Consider the following 13,941-nt stretch of genomic DNA (forward strand, 5'->3'; position numbering starts at 1 on the left):
TTTTTTTTTTCTTCCCAGATTATTTTTACCTTCCCAATACAATTTTTCCTTTGCAACAATAACAACAAAATTCGGTTCTGACCATATATATTGTACCTAGGATATACTATAAGATATTTAATATGTATGGGAATGCCTGCCATCTAGGGGAGGGGGTAGAGGGAAGGAGGGGAAAAATTCGGAACAGAAGGGAGTACAAGGGATAATGTTGTAAAAAAAAAAAAATTACTTATGCATATGTACTGTCAAAAAAAGTGTTATCATTATAAAAATTAATTAATTAAAAAAAAAAAAAAAGAACTGAACGATTAAAAACTTGTTTTACCTTACCCCACATGGAAGAAAAAAAAAAAGGAATCCTGAGTAGGTATTTCAGAGACAGAGATTTCACTTCCTGCAATAAATTTGAACTAACTATCGTGGAAGAGGCTCCTTTGGAGCTTCACTTTAATGTTTCACACAATGATAGAAACTTACTTGTTGAGAATGTGGTAGAGGAAATGCCTACTGCCTTTGAACTCATTGATGGCAAGGACGGGCTTTTACCTATTTGTATTTCCATCACTTTGCACTATTTCTGCTATACAGTAAGCACTTAATATATGCATGTTATCTTGACAAGACTTATAATTTTGACTAGACAACCTTTAGGGACATTCCAAAACTGAACTTCTGACAGCCTGTAATGAGAGAACTTTACTAATAATATTTGCCTTTACTTTTCCTAGACCCTATGCAGACTACTTACTTATGTCATTAAAAAAAAGTACCTTATACACATTATAATTAATTAAATCATATCTTATTTTAATTATTAAAAAAAAATAAACTTCTGTCTTATCTTTAAATTCCCATCTCAAAGAGGTAGCACTAATTTTAGCTACTATAGAGCCTTTTATGGCAGACATATAGGTGTTTACTGTAATCTTTAGCCAATTACTAGACCAGCTGGCATTTCTAATAGCTGTACGATCTACATCTGTGTCTAACAATCTTTTCAATGGTATGTCATTCATACAGATAATGAACAAAGGACATTCAACTCTGTGCAAAAGCGAAAGAAAGATCTATAAGATGAACAAAGGCAAGTTTCAGCTCCCCAGATAATATCTTTGTAGTCTTGTAGGCATAAAACTCTACTTTCTCTAACTGCAATCTCTTATCCTCACAGGCTTGCTTAGAGACTAACTGATCAGGTTGGAGTGCTGCATTTTCAAAAACTCTCTGAGCATAATAACAACTGGTACACTTAAAACACAAGTCTCCTTTGCCTCTGGCCATGAAGCCTCATGGGGGTTGGAATTGGTTAGTGAGCAGTGCTGATAATATCATCACCCCTCCCATTCTTCCTCCTCCTCCCACCCATGAAGGTGAAGTTGAGGGAAGAAGATCAAGAAATGGGAAATTCCCCAAAGGTGCATGCTTGGTGGTAGGCAGAATTAAAGCCAAAACCAAGTTTTGTGTATGAATAGATCCAAACCCCTTCCCATTAGCAGGATATTTAATTCTTTTCTCTGTAGATCCCCTAAAGCAATAGCAGATGAGATAAATTAACAAAATACTAAAGAATATTTTTCTGGTTAACTTCCACATGGTATGTTCACCAACTTTCTGTTGTTTTTTTCCTTCTCAGTTTCAGCTAGTAGGCTGAACTTTCAGTTCTTTTTCTCTAACTCAACCAGTAACTCAGCCTGTAATTCTTTTATCTCTCTTTGTTATTGTCTGTAATGTAATTTTTCATTTTACCTCTAACTCAACCTTTAATGCTTATATTTTTTGATCTATACTCTCAACCATCTCTATTAGCTTTAGATTTTTTCCTTGCTGAGCTATATTTAATAGGCGTGGGAGCAAATACCTCCCAGCTTGAAAGCAAGCTCCTTGCTATTCTTCAGAGATGATCCATCTGGCTCTTTCACCTATTTACTTGAGCTGCATGCACAGCTGTCTCCTTTTATGAGAGGGAAACCAGACAGCCCTGTAAAGTTATATAAAATCACCAACAAAACATTATACAAACTTAAATGGCCCCACATCCTCTGAATAGAGGATACAAACTTAAGTAGTCTTGCTTATTCTGTTCTATTATTCTGTTTCTGTATAAATTAGGCCTTCAAATTATGTTTCTTTGCAAAATCACTTCTCTCTTGAGTGATTTGCCTGCCAAGACATCTTGGTGCCTTTCTTACCAATAAAAGCTTTTCTTATCACAGCTTTGATTACATGAAATTCTTTTGCTACAGACCCACCCAAAAGCTTTGGAGACAAGGACAGCAGATCCATCCCTGCCCCAAATCACACCCTCATCATCCTTGAGCTTGATCTTAGGTAGACTTATGCCTAGATCCATAATGCTTCCCTCCCAGATGGAGTACTGTCTTCCTGATAAATGGGAGCTCTGGCAATCTACAATGCATTCATTCTGGCACCACTTGTAAATGCCCACAAAGCATTCACTACTTTTGTGAATACCCTTGTTAATGCCCACTCTGCATTCACGATTGCCAGTCTCTCCTAATTCCCAGGGCCTCAGAGAAATCTCTGGTTACTGTCTTTTGTAGTGTTTGAACCAATTTTACCAAGCTCTGTCTGAAGTCTTCAGAGATCTCTGGCCATCATTTCATAGGAAAGATGAATTAAATACGTGATAGAGTACTTGAGAACAGCCTTTAGAACAGCTCAAGATCTTTTATTCACATGTTCACATCCTGTTCCTAGCTAACTTTTGCTGACTCCCAGTGAACTCCTGATGAGCTCTAGGTCAAAGAGGACCTGCTTCCTCTTCCCCACAGCTTAAGGTCATACACATAATCAGAGAAGGAGATGATGCAATCTCAATGTAATCAGAGCTGCTGCTCATGAGGTGGTCTCTGTTTACTCATAGTAAATCACCTCTGAGGGTCTCAGGCTTTATTTGCCTGTTTACTTCATGACTGTGGAGTGCCTGATTCCTCCTCTGACCTTTACACTTGCATTTTTATTTTCCTTCTAAGGTTATTTTTACCTTCTTTCTAAATCTGATTTTTCTTGTGCAGCAAGATAACTGTATAAATATGTATACATATAATGCATTTAACATATACTTTAACATATTTAACATGTATTTGTCTACCTTTCATCTAAGGGAGGGGGTGGGGGGAAGGAGGGGAAAAGTTGGAACAGAAGGGTTTACAAGGGTCAATGTTGAAAAATTACCCATGCATATGTCTTGTTGAATAAGAAATTAAAATTTCATATTAGAATTGTAAGCTCACTCAAATCTAACAGGCCTGAGCTTCTAAATTATGGGAATTTGACCATTCCATGAACTCTATATGTCCTTGACAATAGATACCAGGAACTAGCCAATTCTAGAAATGTTTCTGCTTACAGCGGGTGGCTCCGTCCTTGAGCATATACTATTGCTAAGGAAATACGTCAAGGTATAGACAATATGGAATGAGTCAAAATACTAGATATTTGATACATACATATGTCAAAATGACAGATAAAGTGAGATACTTGATACATAACATATGGAATGAGTTAAAACACTAAATGGTCACACATGTCAGACTTCTTGGCTGAAAGCCCTCTTTGTTTAAGATAAGTATATAAGATTGAGAATCTTACATCTCCACTGAGTCTCACCCGTGGGGAGGACGCTTCGCCCGGAAAAATCTTTACACAATTCAAGTTGATTGAGGCTGAAACGGGACTCCCAGCCATTTGAGTTTTTGAGGTTCCCTTGAATTGGTGATGTATTCTCTTCCTCTATCTGCTATAATTGTCATGTTGTTAATTGTTCGTATTTCTATTTGTTTTGTTGTGTAAATCTAAATTGTCTGTACCTTGTCTTGTTTGATTAAAACTTTTTATTTTCATTTTTTAATTGAGCTTGAGAGCGTCATTTATAGGAGCGAATCCAAACTTTTCTTTAAAATCATAATACATAAATAAATAAAAAGCTATAATAAAAAAGTTGAACTTAAAAAAATTAAATTAAATAATAATATATAATAAGGCATGATTTGGCAACTAGACTAATATATGAGAATCTCACCATATTTCAAATATAGACACACAAAAGCTCATAATGCAAATAAAAGACTTCAAAATATTCTTGGGAATTCAGCCAATAAAATATCCCATTATCATAGACTAAACGATTGTACATATTCATCAGTACTTAACATTGTCCCATAAAATCTTGAAAAACAGTTATTGAATTGATGTTGTTATGCCAAATACTCATAATTTCTAAGTTAAAAGGAACTAAACGTTTCTAGAACATAGAAACAGAAAAGATTAAAATCGTTTGGGAATAAGAAGAGGCATTTAGCATCCCTCTTCAGTTATGCCAAGCATATTTATAGTGAATATACAATGAACTCAAATTCTAAGATTTGTATTTTTTTCAATTAACATCTCCATGAAGATAATTTTCAAATATACTTAATTCATTTCATACCTTTTTTTTGGCCTCCAGTCTCATATCTACAACTGCCTATCAGACATCTTGAGCTAAATTTCCTATAGATATCTTAAACTCAATATCTTTCTCCCAAAATTGTCCCCTCTCCCTAACTTCCTGATTACTGTCAAGGACACCAACATTCTTAATCATTCAAGCCTAAAATTTATGTAGTCATCTTTGTCTCCTCACTATCATTTTCTTTTTTTTTTTCCTTTTTTGCTGAGGCAATTGGGGTTAAATGACTTGGCCAAGGTCATACAGACAAGAAAAGTTAAATGTCTAACGGCAGATTTGACTCAGGTCTTCCTGACTTCAAGGCTGGTTGTTCTGCTCCAACTTTCATCTTTCTTATCCACTCTATTGCCAAGTCCTAATGATTGCACTTTAGTAACAGCTCTCATCTATACTCTTTATCCTCTTGGACATTATATCACAATACTGATGCAGTGCAGGTCCTCACCATCTCATGCTTAGACTATTGCAATAGCCTCTTGGTTGATCTCTATGTCCAAAGTCTCTTCCTACTCCTGTCCATCTTTCACTTATCTGTCAAACTGATCTTCCTCAAACGTAATTCTGATCATGTCACCCTTGTATTTATTGAATTTCAGTGTCTCCAGTGCCAGGCACTATATTAAGTTAACCATATTTAAGACAAAAATAAAACAAAGTGTTCCAGGTATATGGCAGACACTGAATAAACACTTGTTGACTGGATTTTGACTATTAAAAAGCAGGCATTTTTATTTGATCAATACAATTCAAGTAACAATAAATATTAGACAATAATACTAAGATCTGTCTGAATCCCATTGATAATGAAAAAAATAACATTGCTATTATTAAGCTATAAAAGCTATTTTCCATTTCATATCTGCTAACAACATAATAATATTAAGATATTTTTAATTGTGTATTTCAGGAATATAGCCTAAGAATCTTATTGTTCTGCCTATTCAATAAGATCTGCTTGGATATAAAACTAGATACGACTTCCAAATTTAAAAGACACTCAAATCAAACAGACCACTAAGTATTCGATGTATATGGATGACATCTATCTGTATGGATCCACTAAAAATAAATAATATATTAAATATCTTTATCTTATGGAATCTTTCTCCAGTTGTTTTGATAAATGTAAAGCATTAAATGTGTCTACCAGGGAAATAAAGACTGAGGTACTGAGCTTGAAGCTAAAGGTCAAATTGGAATGGCCAAGAATGCTGAGAAATATCTTGGTTTCTTTCAGACAAGGAGAAACTGAAGGTAAATTTGTTGAGACTTTTGGCATCCAGAAATAAAAAGTAAATGATAATAATGCATTTAAAGCAAGTAAAAACTATATAATTCCTGTTTTAATGTACACATTGGGAACTGCAAAATATACCTTAGCAAACTTGAAAAGTAGAGTACAAGAATCCATAGAATTTTGACAAAACACAAGGCAAATCCTCACTCTCCAAAAAAGAGGAAAAGCCTTGATAAACATTCTCAGAATGTATGATAAACTAATCAAAAATCTATAAAAATACTTTTTGAATAGCTGTACATTATTTCAATAATCAATAGTAAATGTTAATAAAAAGTACACACCAGGTACTTATCAAAATTAGTTTATATCCAGATAGAGCTTATAAAATAGCTAAGATGCAAATCTAAGAATCAGAGATATTCATATGAAGATATTCATATGAACTCAGACAATGATATGTTCACTGCCTAACATATGCCTAAATCATGTGAATTTTTTTTTTTGTAAAAAAAAGAGTAATTTATCATAACAAATCAGGATTAGGTTATTACTATCTAGATGGAAGAAAATGGTAGAAACTGTATCATATCATTTGAAGCTATACAAATCTAATACCTAGCAAATATCTAGCAGATTATGGCCAAGTGGAGAGAAATGTTTATCAGATGTAATCAGTATATCATGAAATAATGAATAACAGATTCCATGATACAAATATAGACCTGAAAATATTCTTGAGAATTCAATCAATAAACTGTATTGTAACTAGAGCATTATCATAGATTCCACATTATTTACTTACATTTATCCCCCTTGATCCATAAAAACGGAGAAATATTTTGAACAGAATTTTAATAGAAAATGCTCATAATCTTCAAAATATGTGGAACAAAAATCAAATGTGGAGGCCTAGAAAAAAAAGAAATCTAAATCATATGTTAATGATTTATCCCTTGTTTACTTATGTTTCACTTTTCTGGATTTCCTTTGGAATTTTCCTGGCAAAGATATTGGATTGATTTACTATTTCCTTCTCCAGCTCATTTTACAGATGAGGAAACTGAGGCTAACAGGGATAAATGACTTGAGCTGGATCACATAGCTAGTAAGTATCTGAAGCCAGATTTGAACTCATAAATAAGATGAATCTTTCTTACTCCACATCTGACATTCTATCCACTGAGCTTTCTAGCTAGTAATAATTCAAGGTACATATTATTCTTAATATGCTATTTTTTCTTTCAGCAAGTGTACAGAAAATGCATTTACCTTCCAGTATATTCATTCAATTATTAAAAGCAAATATTTTATCAACCTGGGTAATACTCCATAGAATATTAAATAGTAAAATAATAGTAAAATAGAACTTGTTCTAGGAACATTTTAATCTGAACTACACTGAATAAGATGAGAAAAAAGTTTGCCCTGGTGCAGAGACTAACTGACCTAAATTGGACAGGCAGAAAAAGGGATTACCCATTTGTGCTTGGGATGTTCACTTACTCTCTTTGCATAGAGCAGGAAGTATGTAGCTGTACCAAGCGTTTGCATCATAAATTCAGCTTGCCCCAACTACAAACAGGAAGAATTTATAACATGACAGAAAACAGGAGAGGAGATGGAAAGAGTGACAAAAAGGGAGTTGATACCCCAAGTAAGAAAAGATATAGAGTACTTAGCTTCCCTGGTTGAATTCAACAAGTTGTCAAATACTTTTTAGACGATCCTTTCTTCTCCACTCCCTCAGGGGCACAAGAAGCTTCTACTCTCCCTCCGGCTCTCAGCAGAACGCTTGCACTCCAGAACCTCCTCCTTATCAGAAACAGGATCGGGGTCCCAAGATATAGGACTCCCCTCTCCACGGGAGTCGAGTTCTGAAATGCCCAATCCCCACTTCTTAGTCCTTCTCATACACGAAGTGGGCTGCCTTTCTCCTCAACCCAATCTCTCCAGCCTCCCTCTGAGGCTGGCCAATCTCAAGGCCTTTGCCCTCCTCGGGCTAAAGCTGTAAATTCCCCTTCTCCTCCATGGGAGCCTGATCCTGCTACAGCTGTGGATCAGGAGCCTCCTTCCAATCTCTTCCCCTTGAGGGAAATTGCCAACCTTCAGGGAGGAATACTCAGAGTACAAGTGCCCTTTTCCATGTCAGATCTCTCCCAAATCCAGGAAAAATTGGGCAGATACTCTGAGGATCTTACTAAATATATTGAGGGATTAAAAGCCATCACCGTCCAATATGATCTTTCCTGGGGAGATATTAATATAATCTCCTCTTCTTGTACCATAGAGGAGAAAAGGCGAATCTAGGATTTAGCCCAGAAATTCGGGGACGAGATACTGTACGAGGATGTATGCTGATGGCAGTGGATATCTTCAACATAGAGAAGAGCTAATCCAATTCCAATTGATTAATGATGGACAGAATCAGCTACATCCAGAAAAGGAACACTGGGAAATGAGTGTAAACAGTTATTTTTACCTTCTGAATCCAATTCTTCCTGTGCAACAAAAAATTCGGTTCTACACACATATATTGTATCTAGAATATACTATAATATATTTAACATATATAAAACTGCCTGCCATCTGGGGGAGGGGGTTGGGGGAGGAAGGGAAAAAATCTGAATAGAAGTAAGTGCAAGGGATAATGTAAAAAAATTACCCATGCATATGTACTGTCAAAAAAAAAAGTTATAATTATAAAATAAAATAAATTTTTTTTTAAAAAATGAAGGACAAACAATAAAAAAAAAAAAAAAAGAAAAAAGAAAAAAAAGAAATTTGGGGACGATATGGCTTCCTCCTCCCCTGCTAGGTACCAGGCAGGGGCTGTTGCTGTACCTCTATCAGACCCCTCATGGAACTATCAGGAGGGAAGCAGGGATAGAGAGAGGAGAGACCACCTACTAAGCTGCCTCATTGAGGGCATGAGGAAAGGAATCAAAAAGCAAGTCAATTATGACAAGCTCAGGGAGATCACTTCAAACAGCTGAGGAAAATCCCGCCCTCTTCCAAAGTTGATTGGAAGAGGCCCTGAGAAAATACACTAATCTGGACCCCACTTCTCAGGAGGGTGCCACAGTTCTTAGCATGCATTTTATTAACCAGTCTGCCCCAGATATCAGAAGGAAGCTACAAAAATTGGCCCTAGGGCCTCAAACCCCCATGACTCAATTATTAGAAGTTGCTTTTGGGATGTTTAATAATAGAGACCAAGCAGCAGCAATGGAAAAGGATTGCAGGGCCAGAGCCAGAAATAAAGAACAGGCTCAGCTTTTAGTGGCCGCCATTTCTAGAGATCAGACCCGTTTGTGCTTTAGATGCAAGAGACAGGGTCACTGGGAGAGAACATGCCCCCAGAAAAAGCCTCCAGGTCCTTGTCCTAAATGCCACAAGGAAGGACACTAGAAAAGGGACTGCCCAGAAAGGGGTAGAGCCATTGCCTCAAACCTCACCCTCCAGTCCTTTCAGGACTTGGAATGACAGGGCCCGGGGTTTGGCGAGGCCCCCCCCTTTCTCTATCAGCGCAGCTGAAGCCAGGGTGACTCTAGACGTGGCAGGTAAGCACATTAATTTTCTATTTGATACTGGGGCCTCTTTTTCAGTTCTGTTATCCCATTCTGGTCCAACGCGCCCCTCCCCCGGTAAAGTAATAGGGATTGAAGGGAACCTCCAGAGGTGCTTTGAAACTTTTCCTTTACCTTGTAGATAGGGAGATTTGCTGTTTCCACACTCCTTTTTAATTATTCCTTCCTGTCCCACTTCTCTATTGGGCCAGGATTTAATGGAAAAGCTGGGAACCCAATTCTCTCTGCTCAAATCTCCAAGTGATATATTTGTGCTCCTTCTGAGACCTTCCCATGTTCCTTATGAAATCTGGGAGGACATAGACTCTTCCGTCTGGGATCAGGGCATTCCCAGGAGGGCAACTCGTGTTACACCAGCCCTCATTAAGCTACAGGATTCTACTGTGTTCCCACATAGACGGCAGTATCTAATTAAGCAGGAAGACAGGATTGGGTTACAACCTTTGATTGAGAAGTTTCTTAAGTTTAAACTTCTGGTCCACTGCCAATCCTTCCTATCCTTCCTGTTAAGAAAGGAACGGGGATTATCGTATGGTACATGATTTAAGGGCAATTAATGAAGCAGTTATCCCAATCCATCCCATAGTACCTAATCCCTACACTATATTTACACAAATTCCAGGAAATACTAAATGGTTCACCACCCTGGACTTAAAAGATGCTTTCTTTTGTATCCCTCTGCAGGAGGTCTGCCAATTTCTCTTTGCCTTTGAATGGGCAAAGCCAGGTGGACTTCCTGGTCAATTAAACTGGGCAATTTACCAGACAGTCCACATCTATTCAGGCAAGCCTTAGCTAAAGATTTGAGAGATCTTGAGCTGCCCGGCAGCAGCCTTATTCAAGATGTGGATGATATCTTGCTCTGTAGCCCTACTAGGGAGGAGTCTCTGGCAGCGACTGTAAAGACCTTGAATTTCTTAGCTTTAAGAGGTTACAGGGTCTCTCTATCTAAAGCGCACATTGCCTGCCAATCTGTCAAATATTTGGGTCACAATCTCACGCCCACCTCTCACTCTCTAACTGAGGAGAGGAAGCAGGCTATTCTAAGTATCCCCCCTCCTGTTTCTAAGAAACAGCTGAGAATCTTCTTAGCTATGGCAGGCTTCTGTAGAATCTGGATTCCAAACTTTGGGATTATTGCTAAACCCCTCTATGATTCTATTCAAGGTCCCGATAATCTCCCTCTCGAATGGGGACCTGAGTAGGCCAATGCTTTTAAAACCTTGAAGGCTAAGTTAAGCTCTGTCCCTGCTCTTGCCCTGCCTGATTTACAGAAACCTTTCACTCTGTATGTAGATGAAAGGCTGGGCAGGCTTTGGGAGTCCTTACTCAATCTCTGGGACCAGATCCCAGGCCAGTGGCCTATTTTTCAAAGAAGCTGGACTCAGTTTCTCTAGGATGCCCTTCCTGCCTTAGAGCAGTAGCTTCGACCACCCTCTTAATAAAGGAAGCCTCTAAAGTGACCTTGGGGTCGCCATTAGAGGTTTTAACCCCCCACAGGGTCCAAAGCATTCTAGAATCCAAAGGCCATCAGTGGCTCTCAAGTGAGAGACTTACTAAATACCAGGCTCTCCTGCTAGATACCCCTGACCTGACTCTTTGAATTTGCCACACCCTAAATCCTGCCACCCTCCTCCCTGACATCTCTCAATCTGGAGAGATTGTCCATAATTTCAAGGAAATTATAGATTCTGTATACTCTAGCAGAGCTGACTTGAAGGAAATTCCTCTTGATAACCCAGAGGAGGAATATTTCACAGATGGGTCTAATTTCCTCAAGGATGGGGAGAGAAAGGCGGGTTATGCAGTGGTATCTCTTTATAACACCCTGGAAGCTAAGCCATTGCCTACTGGTACCTCGGCACAGAAATCCGAACTTATAGCATTAACCAGGGCTTTAGAACTGGGGAAGGGGATGAGAGTCAATATTTACACTGATTCCAAATATGTTTTTCATGTTTTGCATGCTCATGGAGCTATTTGGAAAGAAAGGGGCTTGTTAACAGCAAGGAATTCTCCCATTAAACACTCGGGAGAAATTCTATGTCTATTACAAGCTGTCCATGAACCCAAGGAGGTCTCTGCTATATTTTGCAGAGGGCACCACAAGGGAGAGTGACTTCAGGCTAAGGGAAATAGGCTGGCAGATGCAGCTGCTAAAACAGCTGCCCTTACGCCCCTATTGACACCTTTAATTCCCCAGCTAACTGAGTCTTTTACTCCTTCCTATAGCACACAGGAGAAAGCTCTCACAGAACAAAGGGGATACACATTTTCTCCCTCAGACCATGTTGTTAATTGTTCTTATTTCTATTTGTTTTTTGTGTAAATCTAAATTGTTTGTACCTTGTCTTATTTGATTAAAACTTTTTACTTTTATTTTTTAACTGAGCTTGAGAGCGTCATTTATAGGAGCGAATCCAAACTTTTCTTTAAAATCATAATACATGTAGTCGGCAGGATTTGCTGCATAAATGCCTCTCTTTAAGAAAAATAGATCTCTGTGTCTGTCTGTGTATGTTTGTCTGCTTTGAATTTTTTGTTCTGTGTTAAAAGTTAGCAAGCTCATATGATAAGAATTCAGCCTCTGTGTTACAGGCTTAGAAAACTATCAGGCTGAATTGTGGAAACTGGAATTCATTCAGAATAGTAATTCTTTCAGAGTGGTTCAAAAATGTATTGGTCTTAAAAATTATTTGTGATTTTAAACTTTTTAACCTGTTGTACCAATTTGTAAGTAAAACAAAAGAAAAAAACTTGACTATTTTAAACTGGTAGGGAAGTTTTCTCTGAAAAGCAGATTTTCAAAGTCTGCTAAAGAGGAGTAAAGGCAATACAATCTTACCTGCTTAATACCACCTGGGAAGCTTCTTACTAGTGGCCTTGAAGCACTCAGGCAGAAGAAAGAGAAAAAAAAAAAAAAAAAAAAAAAAAAAGAAAAACTATTTGGTTTGCTTCTGAAATATTGGGTAATTTTTTATCATTATGGGTTATGAATCTTGAAGTTTAAAGTTTAAAAAAAAGGTGATTAAAGAAAAGGGACAAGGGAGATTGATTTACAAAAGCAATTAATAGTTTAAATGAAATCAGAAGAGTTATTGGTTTGGAAGTGTTAGGTTTAAGTAAGTAAGCATTGGGAGGAGAGAGACAGAGAGATGGGACAGGAGAATGAAGGTGATTTAAGAAGGATTGATTAGTGAGAGCAAATAATTTCAAGAAGAAATCAGTGGGGAAAAGAAGGAACTGGTTGGAAAGGGGAGTCACGGAGAGATGACTCTAAGACAGGATGTGTTTTTTGCAGGGGGAGAGCAGCAGTAGGAAGCTGCAGCTGTTTTTGGTTGAAGAAAGCAAACTGATAAAGGGTCAAGCTGCTCTTACAAGATGTTAATTGAGTGAACATTTGTTTCTAAAATACATAATGGTTTTTGTGTTTAAAGAATATGATCAGAAATGTGATATATAGTCTGAAAGGGCTATTTATTTTTTTTTAAATGTTTAATTGATGTTTTTAAGAACTTTTCAGATTCTTTTATGTGAAAATAGAAGTTTTAATTAATTGTATTGATGCCAATTATTTGAAGGGACTCCAAGTATAATAGTTTTTGCCTTTGTCCTTTTGAAGATGTTTTTGTTATGGCAATATGTAGTTTGGGATTTTTCTGTGTATTGGGTATTTTAAAAGCAAAATAATTGGTACAATGTTGAACTTATGAAACATCTACTTGGGTATACAAGAATTGTGTGAACATTCTGGGATAAATTTCTTATTGTTAAAAGTCTTACAAAATGTAGATGATCTTTTTGTGACAGGAAGAAAAAGAGTGACCTTGTCCAGGTCACTATCAGTTTGTTAAATTATTTAGGAGCACAGGGACTGAGAATTTCTTAAGACAAATTGCAATTTGTAAAAGGTGAGGAAAATATTTAGGCCATTTTATAAGCTTAGGGAAAAAGAAACTAGATTCTGTATAGGTGGAGGGGATTCTTCAAATTACTAAGTCTAGAACGAAAAAGAGTCTCCAGAGATCTCTAGGATTGGTGGGGTATTGTAGAACCTGGATTGGTGAATATGTATTATTAACTAAGCATTTATTAACTCATTTGTTGGAAGGGAAGCCTGATATAGTTCAATAGGATTCAAAAGGGGAACAAAGTTTTGAAATGTCAGCCCCTGTTTTATTTTTGCCATCTTTGGAAAAGGCTTTTCTTTTATATGTAAATACAATAAACAATGTGGCTTTAGGAGTATTATCACAATTAAGGGGAGGCCAGCCACAGCACTTTTGGTAGTAGAAAAGTCAGAAATTAACCTTTGGGGGTAGTTTAATAGTGTGTCCTGCACCAGGTTCAATCAATTCTGAATCAAAGGGGTCAGGAGGTGGCTAACTGATTCAAGGATTTTAAAATATGAACTAATATTATTGGAAAGAGATGATTTGGCACTCTCACCAGACCATAACTTTAATCCAGCCATGTTCTTATCTGCTTCCCCTGGGGAACATGTGTCCCTTGAACATGATTGTCCAAATGTGATTGATTACCAAACTAAGATTAGGGAAGATTTGTAGGAGGTCCCTTTGTTGAAAGGCACTGAATAGTTCATAGATGGTTCCTCACAAATAGTTAATGGGAAAAGGAAAAAT

Source organism: Sminthopsis crassicaudata, chromosome 5, assembly GCF_048593235.1.
Source record: "Sminthopsis crassicaudata isolate SCR6 chromosome 5, ASM4859323v1, whole genome shotgun sequence".
Lineage (NCBI taxonomy): Eukaryota > Metazoa > Chordata > Mammalia > Dasyuromorphia > Dasyuridae > Sminthopsis > Sminthopsis crassicaudata.